General features: G+C 49.6%; 1 pseudogene; it reads right to left on the minus strand.

Annotated features, from left to right (window-relative positions):
- Window positions 1-24,779, minus strand: part of LOC132574466 (cytochrome P450 2J6-like) — a 64,515-nt pseudogene that overhangs the window by 19,465 nt on the left and 20,271 nt on the right.

Consider the following 24,779-nt stretch of genomic DNA (forward strand, 5'->3'; position numbering starts at 1 on the left):
GGAGCCAGGAGACATTGGGGGTGGAGCCAGGAACAAGGGTGTGACAAGCATAATTGAACGTTTTGAAACTTGGGGAGTACTTTGGGGAGAGGCTCTAGATACTATATTGAAAATTTGGTGCCACTCCCCAAAATACCCCCCAAGTTTCAAAAAAATTGGACCAGGGGGTCCAATTCTATGAGCCCCAAAAGAAGGTGCCCATGTCCTTCATTATTTCCTATGGAAGGAAGGAATTGAAAAGGTGTGCCATCCCTTTAAATGTGATGGCCAGAACTCCCTTTGGAGTTCAATAATGCTTGTCACAGTCTTGATCTTGGCTCCACCCCTAATGTCTCCTGGCTCCACCCCCAAAGTCCCCAGATATTTCTTGAATTGGACTTGGCAGCCCTATTGAAAGGGCAGCTTTTGTGAGAGAGCTCTCAGCCCCACCCACCTCACAGGGTGTCTGTTGTGGGGGAGGAAGGTAAAGGAGATTGTGAGTCACGCTGAGACTGAGTGGACGGCAGGATATAAATCCAATATCGTCGTCTTCCTCCTCTTCTACAGAGATCATCCTTTGTCTTTGCAAATCATGCATGTTTCAGGGGAAGGAGAAAGGGGGGAAAGATGAGACACTTACATAAAGACAAGATACTTACATGATGGTAGATACTCCCTCCAAATTTGAAGATACACTCCATGGCTTCCAGCAGGCGATGGAAGGTTTTGTCATCGTTGGAGAAGCGATGTCCGAAGACGACGGCGCAGATCACGTTCGAAACGGCAAGTGTGAGGGCGAACGACGGATTCATGGGCTTTCCTGAAAGACGTGAGGGCAACTATGAGTCGGTCTAGGGGATGAAGCTTATATGGCAGAATGCCAGCTGAGAAGTCGAGAAAAAACAGTAGGAACCGAGCAGCACAAACACAGATAATCTTAAAGATACAGAACCGCACGGAAACAAAATTTCCACAAAGTCAATGCATGAAAGAGCCTATGGTAGAAAATGAAATCCTCAATGTCCGTCGTTCCTTGGGTCCAGGGCCCATCAATGCAGCAAGAAATAAATCCACAATGAGTTAGTCCACAATACTGGTTTCGGTCACACCTTTTTCAATCGTAGACTGTTGTGGCAACCAATGCATCACGGTTTCCCAGTACCAATAATTATTTATAAACGGGGACACCAGTACTGAAAATTCAATTGAACATATGAACATATGAAACTGCCTTCTACTGAATCAGACCCTGGGTCCATCAAAATCAGTCTTGTCTACTCAGACTGGCAGCAGCTCTCCAGAGTCTCAAGCTGAGGTTTTTCACACCTATTACCTGGACCCTTTTTAGTTGGAGATGCCGGGGATTGAACCTGGGACCTTCTGCTTACCAAGCAGAGGCTCTATCACTGAGCCACTGAGGTTCTTTCCCATCCCCTCCTGCCCGGTCCTTTTAACTGGAGATGCTGGGGATTGAACCTGGGACCTTCTGCTTACCAAGCAGAGGCTCTACCACTGAGCCACTGAGGTTCTTTACCATCCCCTCCTGCCTGGTCCTTTTAACTGGAGATGCTGGGGATTGAACCTGGGACCTTCTGCTTACCAAGCAGAGGCTCTACCACTGAGCCACTGAGGTTCTTTCCCATCCCCTCCTGCCTGGTCCTTTTAACTGGAGATGCTGGGGATTGAACCTGGGACCTTCCGCTTACCAAGCAGAGGCTCTACCACTGAGCCACTGAGGTTCTTTCCCATCCCCTCCTGCCTGGTCCTTTTAACTGGAGATGCTGGGGATTGAACCTGGGACCTTCCGCTTACCAAGCAGAGGCTCTACCACTGAGCCACTGAGGTTCTTTCCCATCCCTTCCTGCCTGGTCCTTTTAACTGGAGATGCTGGGGATTGAACCTGGGACCTTCCGCTTACCAAGCAGAGGCTCTACCACTGAGCCACTGAGGTTCTTTCCCATCCCCTCCTGCCTGGTCCTTTTAACTGGAGATGCTGGGGATTGAACCTGGGACCTTCTGCTTACCAAGCAGAGGCTCTACCACTGAGCCACTGAGGTTCTTTCCCATCCCCTCCTGCCTGGTCCTTTTAACTGGAGATGCTGGGGATTGAACCTGGGACCTTCCGCTTACCAAGCAGAGGCTCTCCCACTGAGCCACTGAGGTTCTTTCCCATCCCCTCCTGCCTGATCCTTTTAACTCGAGATGCTGGGGATTGAACCTGGGACCTTCTGCTTACCAAGCAGATGCTCTACCACTGAGCCACCGTCCCTCCCCAAATTGGCATAGCGTGCCACATTCATATTACTGGTATCAGCAAGGGATTGATGGACCCTGGATTCAAGTCAAGGAACGATGGACATTGAGGATTTCATTTTCTCCTATAGACTCTTTCATGCATTGACTTTGTGGGAATTTTGTTTTGGTGCGGTACTGTATCTTTAAGATTATACGTGCTGGTGCTACTCGGTTTCTACTGTTTTTTTCTCATCCATACTGAGTATGCGATCGCTTGTACCAGCTGTGAAATCGAGGCAAAGAAATTCTGGCTTTAGGGCCTTGCGCCGGGACAGAGGGAGAGGCAGTGAAGCAGGTTTCTCCCAAAGCTGAAGAGCTGAGACAGAGAGAGAGTTTTGCTTGAGGCAAGGGAGAGAAAACACATGGAGTGTTTTGTGCTTGGTGTTCAAAGTGAGCGATGCCCGGGAGGGGGGACTAGATGTACCGTCCGCTGGTGTACCGTCCGCCTAACGCACCAGCCGGCACCTTACCAGCCCTGATGGAGGCGGTGGCGGGCTGGGCGTTGGAGTTCCCGAGGCTTATGGTCTTGGGCGACTTCAATGTCCATGCAGACGACGCGGCCTCCAATCAGGCGCTGGACCTAGTGTCCTCCATGGCGACACTAGGACTCTCCCAATTTGTTACCACCCCCACGCATCAGGCCGGGCACATGTTAGACCTGATCTTTGCGTCCGGGATCTTGGTGGACGATATCGCAGTAGAGGCGGTGCCATGGTCGGACCACCTAGCCCTCAAGGCTCGTATGGGTGCGCCTCCTCAACCCTGTATAGGCGGCGAGCCTATTTTGGCTCGCCCGCGGAGTCAGATGGACCCTGAGCAGTTCCAGAGGGCTCTGCGGGACCCCTGGCCCCCTAGCAATTCCCTTGATGACCTGGTAGATACCTGGCATGACAGGTTATCCAGGGCCATCAACGAAATTGCACCCCGGCGTCCTCTGCGCCCTCAAAGTAGGCTGGCTCCTTGGTACACCCCGGAGCTACGCCAACTGAAACAGGGTCTCAGACGACTAGAGAGGCGGTGGCGGCATACTCGTGACGAAGCGACGAGAACATCCTATAGAACGTTTATGAAGTCTTATGAGATGGCAGTCAAAGCCACAAAGAAGGATTACTTTGCGGCTAGGATTGCATCTGCAAATTCGCGCCCAGCACAATTATTTAAGATAATTGAAAATTTGACCACTCTGCCCCAAGGCAGACCAAATATGAGAGAATTGGAAATAGGCTGTGAGGCTTTTGCGAAATTTTTTGCAGATAAAATCTCGTCACTCCGCCAGGACTTTTCTGCCACATTGAATGCAGTAGATGAACCCGGGGCTCCGTGCCTGTCTCCTGATGTTATCTTGGATCACTTTGACGCGCTTAGTCTTGGGGAAGTCGACGAAGTCCTCTCAACTGTACGCCCTACAACTTGCGACCTTGACCCATGCCCCTCCTGGCTAATTAAATCCTGCCAGAGGGAGCTTAGATATCCTATTCGGGATATCGTAAATAGATCCCTCTTGGAAGGGCAATTTCCAACATCTTTGAAAGAGGCCATGGTCCGCCCTCTCCTAAAAAAGAGTACAGCAGATCCGGCCGAATTGTCAAACTATTGACCGGTCTCCAACCTACCATTTTTAGGTAAGGTCATAGAGAGGGCAGTGGCGTTACAGTTGCAGAGCTTTTTGGATGACACTTCCGCCTTAGACCCTCACCAGTCCGGCTTTCGTCCTGGTTATGGGACGGAGACAGTGCTGGTCGCCTTGGTGGATGACCTCCAGCGGCATCTGGACCGAGGCGGCGTGGCGGTGCTGATATTGTTGGACCTGTCAGCCGCATTTGATACGGTCGATCACCAGCTACTGGCCTGCCGGCTCGCCGACACGGGGATTGGGGGATTGGCCTTACAGTGGCTTTCCTCCTTCCTCGAAGGACGGGGACAAAGGGTGGCCATTGGGGGGGAACGGTCCCGGAGGCACCCATTAGTATGCGGGGTGCCACAAGGGGCAGTTCTCTCCCCGATGTTGTTTAACATCTATATGCGCCCCCTTGCCCAGATTGCCCGGAGGTTTGGGCTTGGGTGCCATCAATATGCTGATGACACCCAGCTCTATCTACTAATGGATGGCCGGCCTGGCTCCGTCCCAGAAAGCCTGGACCTAGCATTGCAAGCCGTGGCAGGTTGGCTCAGACTAAGCGGGCTGAAGTTGAATCCAACGAAGACAGAGGTCCTTTGCTTGGGTCGCGGTGCCCTGGGAAGGGAAATCCCCTTGCCGGTTCTTGACGGTGTGCAGCTTAAAGCGGCACATAAGGTCAGGAGCCTGGGGGTTCTTCTGGGGCCTTCATTATCAATGGAGGCACAGATAGCGGCCGCTGCCAAGTCTGCGTTTTTTCATCTTCGACGGGCGAAGCAGTTGGCCCCCTTCCTGGAGCGCCGTGACCTAGCAATGGTGATCCATGCTACGGTCACCTCGAGACTGGACTACTGCAACGCCCTCTACATGGGGCTGCCCTTGTGCCGAACTCGGCGAATGCAGCTGGTGCAGAACGCGGCGGCTAGGCTGTTGCTGGGGCTCCCAAGATGGGAGCACATACAGCCGGGGCTGCGCGGGCTGCACTGGCTGCCAGTGGTATACCGAGCTCGCTACAAAGTGCTGGTTATTACCTTTAAAGCCCTATGTGGCCGAGGACCTACCTACCTGAGGGACCGTCTCTCCCTATACGAGCCCCAGAGGGCACTGAGGTCATCTGGGAAAAACCAGTTGAATATCCCTGGGCCAAGGGAGGCCAGACTGAAGGCCACCCGGGATCGGGCCTTCTCTGTCACTGCTCCACTACTATGGAACCAACTTCCTGAGGAAGTGAGGGCCCTAAGATGTTTAGATCAATTTCGTAGGGCCTGTAAGACCCACCTTTTCAAGATGGCCTTCAACTAGTGACAGAATCAATGACAAAGCTAGGCATGCTGCTGGAAATGTTTTAATGTCTTATTCTTAGAAGTCTACCAAATCTAATGTTTATAACGCCATATTGTTATGTTATGTTAATTTTAATAATTTATAACTGTTTTAACCATGTTTTATAATGTAAAACCGATGTAATGTTTATTTTATGTTGTGAGCCGCCCTGAGCCCGCTCCGGCGGGGAGGGCGGGATAGAAATAAAAAATTATTATTATTATATATTATTATGTATGATTATCTGCCCCTGGGCAGAACTCGTAGGTGTATGCTCAATGCATGAAGCTCTTGGCTCTCAGAAAGCAGGTTCGCTCCCTTGAATCTAGTGTTGCCAACCTGGAGAAGCTGAGTCAGGGGGAGAGAGGTTTGGGGACAAGGCCTTGAAGGACAGGCCCACTCCTGGGATGAGAGGTGACAGTTTTGCTGGTGTTGTGAAGACCGACAGTGTTGAGGTTAGAGGACATAAGAATATAAGAAGAGCCCTGCTGGATCAGACCAGTAGTCCATCTAGGCCAGCCTCCTGTCTCACGCTGGGGCCAACCAATTTCTCTGGACGGCCAACAACAGGCCTAGGCCTTCATAAGAACACCAGAAGAGACCTGCTGGATTGAACCAGTGGTCCATCTAGTCCACATCCTCTCTCACACAGTGGCCAATCAGTTCCTCTGGAGGGCCAACAACAGGGCATAGAGGCCAAAGCCTTCATAAGAACATCAGAAGAGCCCTGCTGGATCAGACCAGGGGTCCCTCTAGTCCAGCCTCCTGTCTTACACAGTGGCCAGCCAGTTCCTCTGGAAGGTCAACAACAAGACATAGAGGCTGAGGCCTTCATAAGAACACCAGTGAGGGTCCCTCTAGTCCAGCCTCCCATCTCACACAGTGGCCAATCAGTTCCTCTAGATGGCCAACAACAGGACACAGAGGCTGAGGCCTTCCCCTGATGTTGCCTCCTGACTCTGGGTTTCAGAAGCTAAGTACTACTGAATGTGGAGGATCCCCTCAGCCACCGTAGCTAGTAGCCACTGATAGACTTGTAGCCTCCACTTCTCCAAGTCAGTCACCCTAGCCTCATAGGACTGGACCTGCTGGAATAGATGGACCACTGGTCTGATCCAGTAGGGCTCTTCTATTTTTATGTTCTCATATGTCCAGTATTGCCATGGAAGAACTGGATCATCCCCAAATCGGTACTCAGTTTCTGAGGGATATGATCATAGAACGTGCCACTGAATCCGGTCACCACAATATATGCATGAAGATGGCTTCAGTGGGTAGCCATGTTGGTCTGGAGTAGAAGAGCAATATTTGAGTCCAGTAGTATTTTAGAGACCAACAAGATACCTGACGTAGGGAACTTTAACCCTCAAAAGTTTGTACCCTCTATGTTGGTCTCTATGGTGCTCCCGGCCTAGAAGAAGAAGAAGACCGCAGATTTATACCCCACTCTTCTCTCTGAATCAGAGTCTCAGAACGACTTACAATCTCCTTTATCTTCCTCCCCCACAACAGACACCCTGTGAGGTGGGTGGGGCTGAGAGAGCTCTCCCAGAAGCTGCCCTTTCAAGGACAGAGTCTCAGAGCAGCCTACAATCTCCTTTCCCTTCTTTCCCCTCAAAAGACACCGATTCTTATCTGGGAGAACCAGGTTTGACTCCTCCACTTGCAGCTGCTGGAATGGCCTTGCGTCAGCCACAGCTTTCACAGAGTTGCCTTTGAATGGGCAGCTTCTGGGAGAGCTCTCTCAGCCCCACCTACAACTACACCTCACAGGGTGTTTGTTGTGGGGGAGACAGGTAAAGGAGATTGTGAACATATGAAGCTGCCCTACTGAATCAACTCTCGATCCATCAAAGTCAGTACTGTTTATCAAAGATTTCAGGTTTTCATGGCTGGTAACATCATTAGGGTTCGTAGAATCTTTCGGGATCAAGTGCCGTGTTCTACTGGAGAAAGTTTTTACTCAGTTTTCTCTCCACTCAATGCACAGCAGCCAAGAAGGTCTGAGCGCCTGCTCCGGCTGCAACGCCACTGAGGATGTTCTCCGCAGCTGAGAACGAAACGTCTGGAAGGAAAACTTTCTCCAGTAGAACACGGCACTTGATCTCAGTACTGTCTACTCAGACTGGCAGCAGCTTTCCAGAGTCTCAAGCTGAGGTTTTTCACACCTACTTGCCTGGACCCTTTTTAGTTGGAGATGCCGGGGATTGAACCTGGGACCTTCTGCTTACCAAGCAGATGCTCTACCACTGAGCCACCGTCTCTCCCCAAATTGACATAGCATGCCACATTCATATTACTGGTAACAGCAAGGGATTGATGGACCCTGGATTCAAGTCAAGGAACGATGGACATTGAGGATTTCATTTTCTCCTATAGACTCTTTCATGCATTGACTTTGTGGGAATTTTGTTTTGGTGCGGTACTGTATCTTTAAGATTATACGTGCTGGTGCTACTCGGTTTCTACTGTTTTTTTCTCATCCATACTGAGTATGCGATCGCTTGTACCAGCTGTGAAATCGAGGCAAAGAAATTCTGGCTTTAGGGCCTTGCGCCGGGACAGAGGGAGAGGCAGTGAAGCAGGTTTCTCCCAAAGCTGAAGAGCTGAGACAGAGAGAGAGTTTTGCTTGAGGCAAGGGAGAGAAAACACATGGAGTGTTTTGTGCTTGGTGTTCAAAGTGAGCGATGCCCGGGAGGGGGGACTAGATGTACCGTCCGCTGGTGTACCGTCCGCCTAACGCACCAGCCGGCGCCTTACCAGCCCTGATGGAGGCGGTGGCGGGCTGGGCGTTGGAGTTCCCGAGGCTAATGGTCTTGGGCGACTTCAATGTCCATGCAGACGACGCGGCCTCCAATCAGGCGCTGGACCTAGTGTCCTCCATGGCGACACTAGGACTCTCCCAATTTGTTACCACCCCCACGCATCAGGCCGGGCACATGTTAGACCTGATCTTTGCATCCGGGATCTTGGTGGACGATATCGCAGTAGAGGCGGTGCCATGGTCGGACCACCTAGCCCTCAAGGCTCGTATGGGTGCGCCTCCTCAACCCTGTATAGGCGGCGAGCCTATTTTGGCTCGCCCGCGGAGTCAGATGGACCCTGAGCGGTTCCAGAGGGCTCTGCGGGACCCCTGGCCCCCTAGCAATTCCCTTGATGACCTGGTAGATACCTGGCATGACAGGTTATCCAGGGCCATCAACGAAATTGCACCCCGGCGTCCTCTGCGCCCTCGAAGTAGGCTGGCTCCTTGGTACACCCCGGAGCTACGCCAACTGAAACAGGGTCTCAGACGACTAGAGAGGCGGTGGCGGCATACTCGTGACGAAGCGACGAGAACATCCTATAGAACGTTTATGAAGTCTTATGAGATGGCAGTCAAAGCCGCAAAGAAGGAATACTTTGCGGCTAGGATTGCATCTGCAAATTCGCGCCCAGCACAATTATTTAAGATAATTGAAAATTTGACCACTCTGCCCCAAGGCAGACCAAATATGAGAGAATTGGAAATAGGCTGTGAGGCTTTTGCGAAATTTTTTGCAGATAAAATCTCGTCACTCCGCCAGGACTTTTCTGCCACATTGAATGCAGTAGATGAACCCGGGGCTCCGTGCCTGTCTCCTGATGTTATCTTGGATCACTTTGACGCGCTTAGTCTTGGGGAAGTCGACGAAGTCCTCTCAACTGTACGCCCTACAACTTGCGACCTTGACCCATGCCCCTCCTGGCTAATTAAATCCTGCCAGAGGGAGCTTAGATATCCTATACGGGATATCGTAAATAGATCCCTCTTGGAAGGGCAATTTCCAACATCTTTGAAAGAGGCCATGGTCCGCCCTCTCCTAAAAAAGAGTACAGCAGATCCGGCCGAATTGGCAAACTATTGACCGGTCTCCAACCTACCATTTTTAGGTAAGGTCATAGAGAGGGCAGTGGCGTCACAGTTGCAGAGCTTTTTGGATGACACTTCCGCCTTAGACCCTCACCAGTCCGGCTTTCGTCCTGGTTATGGGACGGAGACAGTGCTGGTCGCCTTGGTGGATGACCTCCAGCGGCATCTGGACCGAGGCGGCGTGGCGGTGCTGATATTGTTGGACCTGTCGGCCGCATTTGATACGGTCGATCACCAGCTACTGGCCTGCCGGCTCGCCGACACGGGGATTGGGGGATTGGCCTTACAGTGGCTTTCCTCCTTCCTCGAAGGACGGGGACAAAGGGTGGCCATTGGGGGGGAACGGTCCCGGAGGCACCCACTAGTATGTGGGGTGCCACAAGGGGCAGTTCTCTCCCCGATGTTGTTTAACATCTATATGCGCCCCCTTGCCCAGATTGCCCGGAGGTTTGGGCTTGGGTGCCATCAATATGCTGATGACACCCAGCTCTATCTACTAATGGATGGCCGGCCTGGCTCCATCCCAGAAAGCCTGGACCTAGCATTGCAAGCCGTGGCAGGTTGGCTCAGACTAAGCGGGCTGAAGTTGAATCCAACGAAGACAGAGGTCCTTTGCTTGGGTCGCGGTGCCCTGGGAAGGGAAATCCCCTTGCTGGTTCTTGACGGTGTGCAGCTTAAAGCGGCACATAAGGTCAGGAGCCTGGGGGTTCTTCTGGAGCCTTCATTATCAATGGAGGCACAGATAGCGGCCGCTGCCAAGTCCGCGTTTTTTCATCTTCGACGGGAGAAGCAGTTGGCCCCCTTCCTGGAGCGCCGTGACCTAGCAATGGTGATCCATGCTACGGTCACCTCGAGACTGGACTACTGCAACGCCCTCTACATGGGGCTGCCCTTGTGCCGAACTCGGCGGATGCAGCTGGTGCAGAACGCGGCGGCTAGGCTGTTGCTGGGGCTCCCAAGATGGGAGCACATACAGCCGGGGCTGCGCGGGCTGCACTGGCTGCCAGTGGTATACCGAGCTCGCTACAAAGTGCTGGTTATTACCTTTAAAGCCCTATGTGGCCGAGGACCTACCTACCTGAGGGACCGTCTCTCCCCATACGAGCCCCAGAGGGCACTGAGGTCATCTGGGAAAAACCAGTTGAATATCCCTGGGCCAAGGGAGGCCAAACTGAAGGCCACCCGGGATCGGGCCTTCTCTGTCACTGCTCCACTACTATGGAACCAACTTCCTGAGGAAGTGAGGGCCCTAAGATGTTTAGATCAATTTCGTAGGGCCTGTAAGACCCACCTTTTCAAGATGGCCTTCAACTAGTGACAGAATCAATGACAAAGCTAGGCATGCTGCTGGAAATGTTTTAATGTCTTATTCTTAGAAGTCTACCAAATCTAATGTTTATAACGCCATATTGTTATGTTATGTTAATTTTAATAATTTATAACTGTTTTAACCATGTTTTATAATGTAAAACCGATGTAATGTTTATTTTATGTTGTGAGCCGCCCTGAGCCCGCTCCGGCGGGGAGGGCGGGATAGAAATAAAAAATTATTATTATTATATATTATTATGTATGATTATCTGCCCCTGGGCAGAACTCGTAGGTGTATGCTCAATGCATGAAGCTCTTGGCTCTCAGAAAGCAGGTTCGCTCCCTTGAATCTAGTGTTGCCAACCTGGAGAAGCTGAGTCAGGGGGAGAGAGGTTTGGGGACAAGGCCTTGAAGGACAGGCCCACTCCTGGGATGAGAGGTGACAGTTTTGCTGGTGTTGTGAAGACCGACAGTGTTGAGGTTAGAGGACATAAGAATATAAGAAGAGCCCTGCTGGATCAGACCAGTAGTCCATCTAGGCCAGCCTCCTGTCTCACGCTGGGGCCAACCAATTTCTCTGGACGGCCAACAACAGGCCTAGGCCTTCATAAGAACACCAGAAGAGACCTGCTGGATTGAACCAGTGGTCCATCTAGTCCACATCCTCTCTCACACAGTGGCCAATCAGTTCCTCTGGAGGGCCAACAACAGGGCATAGAGGCCAAAGCCTTCATAAGAACATCAGAAGAGCCCTGCTGGATCAGACCAGGGGTCCCTCTAGTCCAGCCTCCTGTCTCACACAGTGGCCAGCCAGTTCCTCTGGAAGGTCAACAACAAGACATAGAGGCTGAGGCCTTCATAAGAACACCAGTGAGGGTCCCTCTAGTCCAGCCTCCCATCTCACACAGTGGCCAATCAGTTCCTCTAGATGGCCAACAACAGGACACAGAGGCTGAGGCCTTCCCCTGATGTTGCCTCCTGACTCTGGGTTTCAGAAGCTAAGTACTACTGAATGTGGAGGATCCCCTCAGCCACCGTAGCTAGTAGCCACTGATAGACTTGTAGCCTCCACTTCTCCAAGTCAGTCACCCTAGCCTCATAGGACTGGACCTGCTGGAATAGATGGACCACTGGTCTGATCCAGTAGGGCTCTTCTATTTTTATGTTCTCATATGTCCAGTATTGCCATGGAAGAACTGGATCATCCCCAAATCGGTACTCAGTTTCTGAGGGATATGATCATAGAACGTGCCACTGAATCCGGTCACCACAATATATGCATGAAGATGGCTTCAGTGGGTAGCCATGTTGGTCTGGAGTAGAAGAGCAATATTTGAGTCCAGTAGTATTTTAGAGACCAACAAGATACCTGACGTAGGGAACTTTAACCCTCAAAAGTTTGTACCCTCTATGTTGGTCTCTATGGTGCTCCCGGCCTAGAAGAAGAAGAAGACCGCAGATTTATACCCCACTCTTCTCTCTGAATCAGAGTCTCAGAACGACTTACAATCTCCTTTATCTTCCTCCCCCACAACAGACACCCTGTGAGGTGGGTGGGGCTGAGAGAGCTCTCCCAGAAGCTGCCCTTTCAAGGACAGAGTCTCAGAGCAGCCTACAATCTCCTTTCCCTTCTTTCCCCTCAAAAGACACCGATTCTTATCTGGGAGAACCAGGTTTGACTCCTCCACTTGCAGCTGCTGGAATGGCCTTGCGTCAGCCACAGCTTTCACAGAGTTGCCTTTGAATGGGCAGCTTCTGGGAGAGCTCTCTCAGCCCCACCTACAACTACACCTCACAGGGTGTTTGTTGTGGGGGAGACAGGTAAAGGAGATTGTGAACATATGAAGCTGCCCTACTGAATCAACTCTCGATCCATCAAAGTCAGTACTGTTTATCAAAGATTTCAGGTTTTCATGGCTGGTAACATCATTAGGGTTCGTAGAATCTTTCGGGATCAAGTGCCGTGTTCTACTGGAGAAAGTTTTTACTCAGTTTTCTCTCCACTCAATGCACAGCAGCCAAGAAGGTCTGAGCGCCTGCTCCGGCTGCAACGCCACTGAGGATGTTCTCCGCAGCTGAGAACGAAACGTCTGGAAGGAAAACTTTCTCCAGTAGAACACGGCACTTGATCTCAGTACTGTCTACTCAGACTGGCAGCAGCTTTCCAGAGTCTCAAGCTGAGGTTTTTCACACCTACTTGCCTGGACCCTTTTTAGTTGGAGATGCCGGGGATTGAACCTGGGACCTTCTGCTTACCAAGGGTCCCGGCAAGTAGGCATGAAAATCCTCAGCTTGAGACCCTGGAGAGCCGCTGCCAGTCTGAGAAGACAATACTGACTTTGATGGACCAAGGGTCTGATTCAGTATAAGGCAGCTTCATATGTTCATATGTTCAAGCAGATGCTCTACCACTGAGCCACCATCCCTCCGCTAAATCCATATGAACCTATGAAGCTGCCTTCTACTGAATCACACTTACTTGCCTGGACCCTTTTTAGTTGGAGATGCCGGGGATTGAACCTGGGACCTTCTGCTTACCAAGCAGATGCTCTACCACTGAGCCACTGTCCCTCCGCTAAATCCATATGAAGCTGCCTTCTACTGAATCAGACCCTCAGAGGTCCATCAAAGTCAGTATTGTCTACTCAGACTGGCAGCAGCTCTCCAGGGTCTCAAGCTGAGGTTTTTCACACCAACTTGCCTGGACCCTTTTTAGTTGGACATGCGAGGGATTGAATCTGAGACCTTCTGCTTACCAAGCAGATGCTCTACCACTGAGCCACATCCCCATTCATGGCTCTCCAGGTTCTCAAGCTGAGGTTTTTCACGCCTACTTGCCTGTTTTAGTTGGAGATGCCGGAGATTGAACCTGGGACCTTCTGCTTACCAAGCAAATGTTCTACCACTGAGCCACCGTCCCTCCCCTAAGCCGCTCTAAGGCTCTGAGATTCAAAGTGGAGGGTTGGGTATAACTCCAATATCATCATCATCAAGTGGACAATCAGATGCATAATTCACATGGGAATAAAAGTTGAAAGGATGAGGTAGGAGGTGATACGAAAGACTTCAGCCTGAGGCCTGGAGAACCACCGCTTTAGACACTACGGACTTTTTTGATATGATGATAATATTGAATTTATATCCAGGGCTCTTTTTCTATCAGGAGCTCCTTTGCATATGAGGCCACGCCCCCCTGATGTAGCCAATCCTTCTGGAGCTTACAGTAGGCCCTGTACTAAGAGCCCTCTAAGCTCTTTGAGGATTGGCTAAATCAAGGGGGTGTGGCCTAATATGCAGAGGAGCTCCTGCTAGAAAAAGAGCCCTGCTTATATCCCGCCCTCCACTCCAAATCTCAGTCTCAGAGCGGCTCACAATCTCCTTTATTTTCTTCCCCCACACAGACACCCTGTGAGGTGGGTGGGGCTGAGAGAACTCTGACAGAAGCTGCCCTTTCAAGGACAACTTCTGCAAGAGCTATGGCTAACCCAAGACCATTCCAGCAGCTGCAAGTGGAAGAGTGGGGAATCAAACCCATTTCTCCCAGGTAAGAGTCTGTGCACTTAACCACGACACCAAACTGGCTCTCAGGAGGAGTGGAACGGAAGAAGAAGAAGACTGCAGATTTGTACCCCAGCCTTCTCTCTGAATCAGAGACTCAGAGAGGCTCGCAATCTCCTTTATCTTCTTCCCCCACAACAGACACCCTGTGAGGTGGGTGGGGCTGAGAGAGCTCTCCCAGAGCTATGGCTGACCCAAGGCCATTCCAGCAGGTGCAACTTTGATGGACCAAGGGTCTAATTCTGTATAAGGCAGCTTCAAATGTTCATATGTCCTAAAGAGCAAGATATCCTCCATGAACCTCAGATTGAACCCTGTTGGACAATAAATAGTTGTGAGGGTTTGGCTTTAGACAGTTTCTTCCAGTTGGGAATGGCAAGTCCAACTGATGTAGGTCACAGTTCCATATGCTCTGATAACACTTTCTCAGTAGGAAGTAGAACACAAGTCATTTTCGAATCCTCATTCTGAGTCACAGCTGTAGCGAGGTTTTATGTCAAAGCCTCGGAATTTTGAGTCATACCTAAACTTTTGACTTTTGAGAGCAATTGTTGCAGCTAAAGGCCTCATTCACAAACAGGTGAAATCATTCCTGCAAATGAAACTGCTGTGAGACTGGCCTAAAGGCTTTTGGTTCCCTAGACCACCTAGAATCACAGAGTTGGAAGGACCTCTAGGGTCACCCAGTCCAACTCCCTGCACAATGCAGGAAACTCACAAATACTTCCCAACACACCCCCAGTGACCCCTGCTCCACTCTCAGAAGAAGAAAAAGATCTCCAGGATCCCTGGCCAAACTGGTCTGGAGAAAATCTGCTTCCTGACCCTAAAGTGGCAGTCAGTAATGGTCTGATCCAGCAGGGCTCTTCTGATGTTCTTGTGAAGGCCTCAGCCTCTCTGCCCTGTTGTTGGCCCTCCAGAGGAATGGGTTGGCCACTGTGTGAGACAGGAGGCTAGACTAGAGGGACCACTGGTCTGATCCAACAGGGCTTTTCTGATGTTCTTATTAAGGCCTCAGCCTCTCTGCCCTGTTGTTGGCCCTCCAGAGGAACTGGTTGGCCCCTGAGTGGGACAGGATGGTGGATTAGATGGACCCTTACTGGTCTGATCCTGCAGGGCTCTCCTGATGTTCTTATGAAGGCCTCGGCCTCTCTGCCCTGTTGTTGGCCCTCCAGAGGAACTGGTTGGCCCCTGTGTGAGACAGGATGCTGGACTGGATGGACCCCTGGTCTGATCCAGCAGGGCTCTTCTGATGTTCTTATGAAGGCCTCGATCTCTGTGCTCTGTTGTTGGCCCTCCAGAGGAACTGGTTGTCCACTGTGCGAAACAAGATGCTGGGCTAGATGGACCCTCACTGGTCTGATCCAGCTGGGCTCTTCTGATGTTCTTATGAAGGCCTCAGTCTCTCTGCCCTGTTGTTGGCCCTCCAGAGGAACTGACTGGCCACTGTGTGAGACAGGATGCTGGACTAGATGAACCACTGGTCTGATCCAGCAGGGCTTTTCTTGTGTTCTTCTGTTGTATTCTTAGTGTCTGAACTTGTCCCAAGGGGTCATTTTTTCTATTTAAAACGAAAGACAGATTCATGGAGAGGAAAATAAAGCCATCCCATACCTTCAGCCATCCCATACCTTTGGTATTGCTAAAGTTCTCCACCAGGTGGCTGGCTTCCTCTTGGATCTGGTACTCAAGGCTGGTCTTCCCCAAGCCCAGACTTTCAGAGTCACCAGGGAAAACTTTCTTTGATGCCTCCATGTACTGCCGGTTGCCAGCAAAATACCTGAATCCATTGAAAAGAAGTTTAAAAAGTTGTAGATACTCAAAACTTAGAGAGAGAAAGAAAGAAAGAAAAGAAAGAAAGAAAGAAAGAAAGAAAGAAAGAAAGAAAGAAAGAAAGAAAGAAAGAAAGGAAGGAAGGAAGGAAGGAAGGAAGGAAGGAAGGAAGGAAGGAAGGAAGGAAGGAAGGAAGGAAGGAAGGAAGGAAGGAGGGAAGGAGGGAAGGAAGGAAGGAGGGAAGGAGGGAGGAGGAAGGAAGGAAGGAAGGAAGGAAGGAAGGAAGGGAGGAAGGGAGGAAGGAAGGAAGGAAGGAAGGAAGGAAGGAAGGAAGGAAGGAAGGAAGGAAGAAGGAAGGAAGGAAGGAAGGAAGGAAGGAAGGAAGGAAGGGAGGGAGGGAGGGAGGGAGGGAGGGAGGGAGGGAGGAAGGGAAACAGGGGTTTTGTGTATATATTTAGTAGGGTTGCCAAGTCCAACGCAGAAAGTATCTGGGGACATTGGAGGAGGAGCCAGGAGACTTTCCCATCCCCCAAAATAAGTAAAAATACAAGAGTGCAGTTCCCCTGAATACAGTCTTTCCTCGTCCCCCAGCAGCTAAAGATCCACTAAATGAAAGTGAACCCACACACTCTCACAAAGCAGCCAAAATAAACACAGTTAGTAAGCATATACTTTTGTGATCTCACTGGGACAATTTAATCATGGGAGTTGATGAATGTAACCATTTGCTGAATTTCAACCAGGAGAATGAAAGAACAGCCTAGGGGGGTGGATGTTTCCTCCAAACAAACAGAGGGACTGAGAGCCACCTGGCTGTGATTGCTCGCCCCGCCCCCCTGCAGATTTCTGGTGAGATTAAAGGCACAGACGCATTTAGAAACACTAACAGTTGCAAGCCTCTTCTAAATCCGTGGAGGTTTGAAGGCACATGGTGGCTGTTAGGGCAGGGTTTCCCTGCTGGCAGGCTGCCTGGCAGTAGGGTTGCCAAGTCCAATTCAAGAAATATCTGGGGACTTTGGAGGTGGAGCCAGGAGAACTTTGGGGGTGGAGCCAGGAGACATTGGGGTGGAGCCAGGAGCAAGGGTGTGACAAGCATAATTGAACTCCAAAGGGGAGTTCTGGCCATCACATTTCAAGGGACCGCACACCTTTTTAAATACCTTATGGATAGGATAATGGATAATGGATAGGAGCACCTTCTTTGGGGGCTCATAGAACTGGACCCCCTGGTCAATCTTTTTGAAACTTGGGGGGTATTTTGGGGAGAGGCACTGGATGCTATACTAAAATGTTGATGCCTCTACCACAAAAAAAATGCCCTCTCAGAGCCTCAGATACTTGCGGATCAATTCTCCATTATTTCCTAGGGGAATCAGTCTCCATAGGGAATAATAGAGTTCCCAGCAGACATTTTTCTCCCCTCCCCCTGCTTTCTAATGACCCTGGAAGTGGGGGGGTGGCCTCCAAACCAGGGGGTCCCCTGCCCTCACATGGGGTTTGGCAACCCTAGCTGACTGTGGGGAGGAGCCTGAAAAACAGCATTACTCTGAGATTTGGAGTGGAGGGTCAAAGCAAATATGTCTTTAAGGCCATCCTAAAGAGGCCTATTGAGAATCGGGCTCAAGGCTATTCAATGGGCCTTACTTCAAGAAAATGTTCTTAGGGTTGTATTGTAAAATTGGTGACCACACTTTAAGGTATATGTAATTTAGCCAAGCGCAGAAGAATAGATGCTTTCGAGCTGTGGTGCCGGAGAAGACTCCTTATAGTCCCTTGGACTGCAAGAAAATCCAATCCGTCAGTCCTAAGGGAAATCAACCCTGACTGTTCCCTGGAAGGTCAGATGCTGAAGCTGAAGCTCAAATACTTTAACCACTCAATGAGAAGGGAACACTCACTGGAGAAGACTCTTGAGAGTCCCTTGGACTGCAAGAAGATCCAATCAGTCCTAAGGGAAATCAACCCAGATTGTTCCCTGGAAGGTCAGATGCTGAAGCTGAAGCTCAAGTACTTTGGCCACCAAATGAGAAGGGAGCACTCCCTGATGCTGGAAAGGCAGAAGGGAAAAGAAGAAGAGGACTGCAAAAGATGAGATGGCTGGACAGCGTTACTGATGTAACCAACACGAATTTGAGCAGACTTTGGAGGATGGTGGCAGACAGAAGGGCCTGGCATGACTTTGTCCATGGGGTCGCAAAGAGTCGGACTCGACTGTGCGACTGAACAGCAACAAAAAATTTACAAGGAAAAAAAATACTGGGAAACAAAAGGTCCTCATTTGTCCAACACAACTGCTGTAACTGAGGCAGCGGGCGTCCTATTCCATCGGCTGGCTCTATGCTACGGTACCATCTCTGCTGTAATATGAATTTCATCCTATCTATTCCCTACTCCTCCACTTGCAGCTGCTGGAATGGCCTTGGGTCAGCCATAGCTCTTGCAGGAGCTGTCCTTGAAAGGCAGCTTCTGGGATAGCTCTCTAAGCCCCACCCACCACACAGGCAATGTTCCCTCTAAGCTGTAGAGCCTTGTGAGCAAAAATTCCACTTTGTGAGCTGCTGGCATTAAAGTTGTGAGCTGCTGCATAAATTAGTGTGCTCTGGGGGTCCTCCTTCCTGAGCTGAGACAAAAATGCGTGAGCTGGAGGCTAGAAATCTGTGAGCTAGCTCACGCTAACTCAGCTTAGAGGAACACGGTCACAGGGTGTCTGTTGTGGGGGGAGAAGTTATAGGAGATTGTCAGCCGCTCTGAGTCTGTGATTCAGGGAGAAGGGCAGGGTATAAATCTGCCCCCACCTCACAGGTGTCTGTTGTGGGGGAGAAGATATAGGAGATTGTGAGCCGCTTTGAGTCTCTGATTCAGGGAGAAGGGCGGGGCATAAATCTGCCCCCCACCTCACAGGGTGTCTGTTGTGGGGGGAGAAGATATAGGAGATTGTGAGCCGCTCTGAGTCTCTGATTCAGAGAGAAGGGCGGGGTATAAATCTGCCCCCACCTCACAGGGTGTCTGTTGTGGGGGGAGAAGATATAGGAGATTGTGAGCCGCTCCGAGTCTCTGATTCAGAGAGAAGGGCGGGGTATAAATCTGCCCCCACCTCACAGGGTGTCTGTTGTGGGGGGAGAAGATATAGGAGATTGTGAGCCGCTCTGAGTCTCTGATTCAGGGAAAAGGGCAGGGTATAAATCTGCCCCCACCTCACAGGGTGTCTGTTGTGGGGGAGAAGTTATAGGAGATTGTGAGCCGCTCTGAGTCTCTGATTCAGGGAGAAGGGCGGGGTATAAATCTGCCCCCACCTCACAGGGTGTCCTGTTGTGGGGGGAGAAGATATAGGAGATTGTGAGCCGCTCTGAGTCTCTGATTCAGGGAGAAGGGCGGGGTATAAATCTGCCCCCTCCTCACAGGTGGTCTGTTGTGGGGGGAGAAGATATAGGAGATTGTGAGCCGCTCCGAGTCTCTGATTCAGAGAGAAGGGCGGGGTATAAATCTGCCCCCCACCTCACAGGGTGTCTGTTGTGGGGGGAGAAGATATAGGAGATTGTGAGCCGCTCTGAGTCTCTGATTCAGGGGAAAAGGGCAGGGTATAAATCTGCCCCCACCTCACAGGGTGTCTGTTGTGGGGGGAGAAGTTATAGGAGATTGTGAGCCGCTCTGAGTCTCTGATTCAGGGAGAAGGGCGGGGTATAAATCTGCCCCCACCTCACAGGGTGTCTGTTGTGGGGGGAGAAGATATAGGAGATTGTGAGCCGCTCTGAGTCTGTGATTCAGGGAGAAGGGCGGGGTATAAATCTGCCCCCACCTCACAGGGTGTCTGCTGTGGGGGGAGAAGATAGAGGAGATTGTGAGCCGCTCTGAGTCTCTGATTCAGGGAGAAGGGCAGGGTATAAATCTGCCCCCACCTCACAGGGTGTCTGTTGTGGGGGAGAAGATAGAGGAGATTGTGAGCCGCTCTGAGTCTCTGATTCAGAGAGAAGGGCAGGGTATAAATCTGCCCCGACCTCACAGGGTGTCTGTTGTGGGGGGAGAAGATAGAGGAGATTGTGAGCCGCTCTGAGACTCTGATTCAGGGAGGAGGGCGGGGTATAAATCTGCCCCCACCTCACAGGGTGTCTGTTGTGGGGAGAGAAGACAGAGGAGATTGTGAGCCGCTCTGAGACTCTGATTCAAGGAGAAGGGCGGGGTAATAAATCTGCCCCCACCTCACAGGGTGTCTGTTGTGGGGGGAGAAGATATAGGAGATTGTGAGCCACTCTGAGTCTCTGATTCAGGGAGAAGGGCGGGGTATAAATCTGCCCCCACCTCACAGGGTGTCTGTTGTGGGGGGAGAAGATATAGGAGATTGTGAGCCGCTCTGATTCAGAGAGAAGGGCAGGGTATAAATCTGCAGTCTTCTTCTTCTACTACTACTGTTTTAGACTCTCAGTTTATATAGCAATGTGCCCAACTGAGCCACTAACTTATTATAACTCATTATGATTTATCAGATTGTATTGTTCTTATGGATTTGGTTTTAACTGTGGTTTTAAACTGTTTTTGGAATGTTGTGATTGGCCCTGGGCCCATTTTGGGAGAGGGTGGAATATAAATTGCCTAAGTAAATGAATAAAACATAAATAAATAAACTTTTTCACTGGTCGCCTGGTTTCTCAGAAAATTTGAACCAAGCGTGCATTTCCTCAATTCTGTGACAGATTCCGTAGCACCTGCGGGAGTGCCTTAAATTGGCTGCAACTTGATGGTCCTTTAGCTAGACTTATAAGAATAGATATCCCAGATTATCACACAATTCCCCAGATAATCTTACCCTTGTTATTGGCCATCGCATAGAAGAAAGGGGCCAGCGGACGGCCCGCGACATCTTCTGGGTGGGTGGTGAGACCATCCTTCACGGCTTGGAATCCATTTAAGATAACCACAGGGGTCTGTCCAAACCACATAGTGTAAATGTTCCCATAGGATTTAGCTAACTGTGGAGAAATACCAACAAACACAGGTGGATTTTTTTAAAAAACAAAAAAACAAACCCTCATCTAAAAGATCCTGGTCTCTTTTCTTTTCAAATGTTTTAAAACAGAAAGATATAAATGTCAAGTCAAATGTCAAATGTCAAGTCAAGATATAAATGTCAAATGTCTTTGAGATAAATCAAATAAGGCTTTTATTAAACGAGCATCGTGTTCACAGTCAAGACATCCTTTGTTAGAACTGACCCCTCGGGTCAAGAATTACATTTATACCTTACTATGAACATTATCCATGTTAGCAATCAGGTGTGAAAAGAAGGCTTGAAGCAGCTAAGCGTGAATATAATTCAAGAAAACTTTCTAGACAGGTACTTCCCCCCGCCCCCCAGTTCAAAACCTGCTTTCTGAAGAATCGAAAGTTAAAGTCACTGGCTGAACAGATAACAGATGACCTCTGCAGCTGCATCTAGGCATGTTTCCCTGCCTCGGAGAGGCCTTTCTTTAGCCAGGCTAGAGACAGTACTTAACAACAACATGGTTTCAAAGACATAACAGTGCAAAGTGAAATAATACAGAAGCCTTGATTATACCAATGCATATACTATTGGTAAGAATCAGCTCTTGACAATGAAATAATAAAAACAATCATGGCGGGTTACAGATAAGCATCTCTAAGTAGTTTCCAAATAGCTAACAATTATGTCCATGTGCAATCGTTGCCTATAGGCCACACACTGAAATGGTAATGGGGGAACGGGCGGAATATAAATAAACAATTAATAATAATAAAGAAGAGGAGAAGATGATGATATTGGATTTATATCCCGCCCTCCACTCCGAAGAGTCTCAGAGCGGCTCACAATCTCCTTTACCTTCCTCCCCCACAACAGACTCCCTGTGAGGTAGATGAAGATATTGGATTTATATCCCGCCCTCCACTCCAAAGAAACTCAGAGCGCCTCACAATCTCCTTTACCTTCCTCCCCCACAACAGACACCCCGTGAGGTAGATGAAGATATTGGATTTATATCCCGCCCTCCACTCCGAAGAGCCTCAGAGCGGCTCACAATCTCCTTTCCCTACCTCCCCCACAACAGACACTCTGTGAGGTAGTTGAAGATATTGGGTTTATATCCCGCCCTCCACTGTGAAAAGTCTCAGAGCAGCTCACAATCTCCTTCCCCTTCCTCCCCCACAACAGACACCTTGTGAGGTAGATGAAGATATTAGATTTATATCCCACCCTCCACTCTGAAGAGTCTCAAGAGCGGCTCACAATCTCCTTTCCCTTCCTCCCCCACAACAGACACCCTGTGAGGTAGATGAAGATATTGGATTTGTATCCCGCCCACCACTCCGAAGAGTCTCAGAGCAGCTCACAATCTCCTTTCCCTTCCTCCCCCACAACAGACACCCTGTGAGGTAGATGAAGATATTGGATTTATATCTCGCCCTCCACTCCAAAGAGTCTCAGAGCGCCTCACAATCTCCTTTCCCTTCCTCCCCCACAACAGACACCCTGTGAGGTAGATGAAGATATTGGATTTATATCCCGCCCTCCACTCCGAAGAGTCTCAGAGCGGCTCACAATCTCCTTTACCTTCCTCCCCCACAACAGACACCCTGTGAGGTAGATGAAGATATTGGATTTATATCCCGCCCTCCACTCCGAAGAGTCTCAGAGCGGCTCACAATCTCCTTTACCTTCCTCCCCCACAACAGAGACCCTGTGAGGTGGGTGGGGCTGGAGAGGGCTCTCACAGCAGCTGCCCTTTCAAGGACAACCTCTGCCAGAGCTACGGCTGACCCAAGGCCATTTCAGCAGCTGCAAGTGGAGGAGTGGGGAATCAAACCCAGTTCTCCCAGATAAGAGTCCGCACACTTAACCACTACACCAACCTACAATAATAACAGAAACAACAAAACGATGACGACGACGATGATGATACAGTTTAGGTGACTGGATATCTCCTGGAACTGATCTCCACATGACAGAAATCAGTTAACCTGGTGAAAATGGATGTTTTGAAAGGTGAATTCTATGGCATTATACCCCATTGAAGTCCCCCCCCCCCAGAAAAAACCCCTTCCCTTGCCAGGCTCCACCCCCAAAATCTCCAGGTATTACCCTACCTTGAGCTGGCAAGCCTATTAGGGTTTTCAGGTCTGTGTTGGAAATACCTAGAGACCTTGGGGGAGGAGCTGGGAAAGGGTGGAATTTGGGGAGGGGAGGGGCCTCGGCAGGGTCCAAAGCCACAGAGTCCACCCTTCAGAGCCGCCATTTTCTCCAGAGGAGCTGATCTCTGCCAGCTGAAGATCAGTTGTTAGAGCAGGAGGATCTCCAGGTCCCACCTGGAGGCTGGCAACTCTATGAGGTGGGCATTGATCTTTCCTGAGGTGTAATAGAAGGCTATTTTCATTGACCATTGGTCACCCTCCAGGAGACAGAAATAGTTTAAAAGTTCAGAACACATCCTCAAAGATCAGTGAGTACTCCAGCAATTTGGGGTCTTTGGGGTGTGGAGCCAGGAGACTTTGGGGGTGGAGCCAGGAGCAAGGGTGTGACAAGCATGATTGAACTCCAATTTTTCAAAAGTTTTATTAGTTTCAGAAAAATTGGGGGATAGGGATAGGGGAAAAGAAAAATGAAAGCACAATACATTCTGGCCTTGTTTTACATAGAATACTTTCCAAAAACACAAGGATAATTCTACAATATTTTCTTTACATAAATTGTCCCATATTATTTTATCTGAGCTGTATATGATCCATTTTAAAATTTTATAGTATGTCTTTTGTTATTATCTAATAATCTGACAATTCCAGTAAAGGTAAATTTTATAATATAAGATACAGGAAAAAAGAAAAACAAAACCAATTCACGCCAGAGAATCGTAAGAGTCTTGAGTATCCAACCAAACATGCAGTTTCATCCATTTTTTTTTCTTGCTTCTTCTTTAGATCTCCCAGCCATCAACTGGGATAAAAAGTCCAGCTCTGCTGTCTCTAAAACTTTTCCCACCAAGTTCATTTTCGTGGGAATTTCCTGAGATTTCCATCTCTGCACCAGAAGGATCCTAGCTGCTGTATTAAAATGTGACAACAAATGTCTCATCTCTTTAGAATGGTCCTCTGGAAATATGTTCAATAAAAAAAGTTCTGGTTTGAAATGTATCTGAGTCTTCATAATCTGTAACATTTCATACACCATTTCCCAGTAGTCTTTCACCATCTCACGCGTCCACTACATATGGTAAAAAGTACCAGTCCGTTTAGTTCACTTCCAACATTTGTAAGACATATTGGTATAAATCTTACACAATTTCTGTGGCATGACTGAACTCCAAAGGGAGTTCTGGCCATCACATTGAAAGGGACTAAAAACGGTCAAGGTAGTCCCCTGTGCAAGCACCAGTCGTTTCCGACTCTGGGGTGACGTTGCTTTCACAACGTTTTCACGGCAGACTTTTTATGGGGTAGTTTGCCACCGCCTTCCCCAGTCATCTACACTTCCCGCCCCCCCAGCAAATTGGGGACTCTTTTGACCGACCTCTGAAGGATGGAAGGCTGAGTCAACCATGGGCCGGTGACCTGAATCCAGCTTCCGCCGGGATCGAACTCAGGTCGTGAGCAGAGAGTTCAGACTGCAGTACTGCAGCTTTACCACTGCGCCACGGGGCTCTTGAGTTAAAGGGACTGCATGCCTTTTAAATGCCTTCCCTCCATTTGGAAACAATGAAGGATAGGGGCACCTTCTTGGGGGGCTCATAGAACTGAACCCCCTTGTTCAATCTTTTTGAAACTTGGCGGGTGTTTTGAGGAGAGGCGCTGGATGTTATGCTGAAACTTTGATGCCTCTACCTCAAAACACAGACCCCCCCCCCAGAGCCCCAGATACCTACAGATCAATTCTCCATTATACCCTATGGGAATTGGTCTCCATAGGGTATAATGGAGTGCCCAGCAGACATTTCCCTCCATCCCCAGTTGGAATATATATTATAGCATGGTGTTTTCTCTGTATATTTTGTCTATATCCACCTGATGGGGAACTGGTTTGGTTCTTCCCTG

This window comes from Heteronotia binoei, chromosome 6 (genome assembly GCF_032191835.1).
Source record: "Heteronotia binoei isolate CCM8104 ecotype False Entrance Well chromosome 6, APGP_CSIRO_Hbin_v1, whole genome shotgun sequence".
Taxonomy (NCBI): Eukaryota; Metazoa; Chordata; class Lepidosauria; order Squamata; family Gekkonidae; genus Heteronotia; species Heteronotia binoei.